Genomic DNA, 3,635 nt, shown 5'->3' on the forward strand with positions numbered 1-3,635 from the left:
TATTTGTGGTCTCTTAAAGCTTGTAGAACAATTGTCCAGTCTCTTCCTGTTTTAGAGTTTCCATTGAGAAGCCAGGTGTTATTTTAATGGACCTTTCCTTACATGTTACTTGCTCCTTATTCTCTTCCAGCTTTTAATATTATTTTTTATGCTTTACATTTAATGTTTGATTACTTTGTGCTAATGTGCCTTTCTTTTCTGGTCCAGTGTATTTGGTATTCTCAATGTTTCTTTTACCTTGATTGAAATCTCCTTTTTAGCTTAGGAAATTTTCTTCTATAATATTGATAAAATGATTTTATATAACTTTGATTTTGATTTCTTCCTCTATTCCTTTTATTCTTAGATTTTGTTTTTTTATCGCACCTCAGATTTCCTGGGTGTTTTGGTTCCATGAGATTTTAGAGTTAAAATTTGCTTTGATTCATTTCTTCTGTAAGTGTGGCCAATCAAGTTCCAGGTAATGTGTTCATATTTTGCTGGCCAACTTTCTTCTCTGGCAGTTAAACTAAAGTTTGGCTTTTAGTTTCCCAAGGAATGCCTGGCAGAGTTAGGGGCTGACATAATGCAATGAAAGTTTAGAGGAGAGCTTTTGTGTGATCCACTGAAGATGGGGGAAGTGAAGCTGTAGCAGGTGGTCTGCTACAGAGCTCAGGATAAGACTGGGAATTTGGATTTGGAGGAACAGATAGACAGATGAAGATCTGCAATTAGCCTACCTGTTCCTTTGTGTATAGTGGCCTACAGGTTCTCAAGGAATTATATACATATTTTTCTAATGTCCAGTATATGAGATTTAATAATTCTGTGGTTTTTTCTTACTAAGTTGAAAATCTGGTAAGTGTGATTTAATTTTAGAGAGTATTCTGGGAAGATGGTGGAATATTGTGTGTCAGGAGTAAATCTCACTTACAAAACTACCGTAGAAGAATCTGTGTGATGTTATTCATCTGAACATCTGGGTCACAGGTAAGAGTTTCAGTTTTCTACTTAATAAGTTTTTTATATAAAAAAATCTTGTTAATAAATACAAATATCACACCTACTATTTAAAAAGACACAAAATCAGTTCATCTCATTGAACTCCTATATAAATAGACCTGGAATTCAGAATGAATGCATGAAGAGTCACAACTTAATTGTGGTCTGTTTCAGCTCTAGGAACAAGAGTAGCCATCCATACCCAAGCTGAGTCATGTACAAATGTAAGTACTGAAAGCAGAAGAGAAGTTGGGAAGTCATAGTCATTTCATTTTCGTCCTCTGTTGCATTTTTCTTTCTAGGATAATCCATCCATCAGTAGATAAACAGATATGCAAATGAGATTTAAATATGAATTATTACATAGCCTAATGTAGATTAAAGACTCTATTATACAATACAAAAAGGATAGGTTTATAGAACACTAAGAAAACAATGCAATAAATTAAAATCTAGTAATTAATAATTCCATTTTTATAAAGCACAAAGAATTCACAATTATAGTTGCATAATGGGAAGCATTGGGTACTAGATTTTGTGTAAGGATGAATGTGAGGTAGTGTTTCTCTGGTATTTCACATATGTTTTAAATGATTAAACCTTAATAGAGAAGATGTTGATGATTGCTGCTTACCAATATAAACATATCTAATACCATTCTACATACACTTACAATTATTAAAAATGTAAATTTCATTTCTTCTTATTTTGCCACAATAAAATAAATAGAAATTTTAATTTGGTTGGTTTATTTCCAGGATTATTAACAATTTTTCTTGATATTGAATCTAAAATGATCTTTTGCCTTCATGTGTGATGAGCCAGGATGATTAGCAATGTTTATTAATTTATTTTGTCTGCCATGCTAACAAGATTAAATAAAAGACTTTTTTAAAAAATGTTTTTCTGGGAATAGAAATTAACATTTCAAGGAGTAGACTGAGTATGACAGATTATAAGTCACAATGTTGATGACTTAAACAACGAAGTAACAAAGGTCAAATTTGGTACTAGTAAGAAGGGTACCTAGGACACAATCATTCTGTTTTAAGTGCATGTTTAGTACAGCTTGAGGTCAGGGATGGTGATTCCACCAGAAGTTCTTTTATTGTTGAAAATAGTTTGTGCTTTCCTAGGTTTTTAGTTATTCCAGATGAATTTGCAAATTGCCCTTTGTAACTCAGTGAAGAATTGAGTTGGAATTTTGGTGGCATTGCTTTGAATCTGTAGATTGCTTTCGGCAAGATAGTCATTTTGACTATATTAATCCTGCTAATCCATGAGTATTGGAGATCTTTCCACCTTCTGAGATCTTCTTCAATTTCTTCCTTCAGAGACTTGAAGTTCTTATCATACAGATGTCTTTCATCCTTAGTTAGAGTCACACATATAGTATTTTATAATATTTGTGACTATTTTGAAGGGTGTTGTTTCCCTAATTCCTTTATTAGCCTGTTTAGCCTTTGTGTAGAGAGGTGATGTGAATGGGAATCCAAGACACAATTCCATTTGAATCATTAATTTATGATTACTTATATGAATATTGGAATTAAAATAACAGACTGTTCACTTTCTCCCTTTGATAATGAGGTTTAGTATGTCAGCATGGAAAATCAATTATTTAAAAAGTATTAAGAACTGAATGACACATGTTTTACCAATCAGCAAAGACCTGCCAATTTGTCCTTACTCTTGATTCTTGATTCATGATTTATCACATCCGATGATTAGGTTGCTTTGTTCCTGTTATTTTCACCTAAAAATTTAAGTAAATAAAATTTTCACAAAGAAAGACAGAGTGAGAGAGAAACTTTAAGAAAGAATGAAAAAGGAAGAAGATATAACTTCAATGCTTTGTGTATGCAATTACTAAAATTAGTTTTAAATTTGTAATTTTGTTCATTTCTCTCTTTTCATATTTCTGTTGATTCTCAAAATTGTATAAAGCCCTATAGCGATATTCACAGTGTTAGAAATATAAACAGTGTTTGATAATGTATTTTGTGGGAAGCTTGGCCCAGAGGTTTTAAGGAATTCAGATTAGGGTGTCCACACAAGATGTGGCATTCAAGTAAGTTCAGTTTATATATACAAGCATTACTTATAATATCATACTAATATAAGTGTTAAACAGACATCTCACCAAGACAGGAACAGTTGTTTGGGCAGAAATGCTTCTACAATGTATACTGAGAATCTTTTTTTGGTGAGGACTCTAAGGAAACATCTGTGGGGCCATGGGTGTGTGGGAAGTGGGGGGAGGGAGAAAGGCCACATCTGGCCAGAATTCCAGTGCTCTGGGTGGGTATACATGGGAAGACTGTCAGATGCTTTCCATGCAGCCCTGGGTGGGCATCTGGCTGTGTGAAGCTACTGACCCCACACAACTGGGGGTGGACAAGGGACAGCTTCAGGTACCAGGTTCTCAGTTTTTGGCATCCCACACTAGATATGGCAGAAGATCTGAGAACAGAATAGGGGCCCTGGGGTGGCACTAGGGCCAAGAGATAAGGGAAGAGGGCAGAGGGAGAGGGGGCAAGTAGTTTTAGTCCGGGCCTTGATGAACAGAGACAGTCTATGATTTTAGAGCTTTATTGTAGAAAGGCAGGGAGAAAGAAAAAAGATTAAAACAGAGAGAGAGAGAGAGAGAGAGA

Source organism: Mus caroli, chromosome 5 (assembly GCF_900094665.2).
Source record: "Mus caroli chromosome 5, CAROLI_EIJ_v1.1, whole genome shotgun sequence".
Classification (NCBI taxonomy): domain Eukaryota; kingdom Metazoa; phylum Chordata; class Mammalia; order Rodentia; family Muridae; genus Mus; species Mus caroli.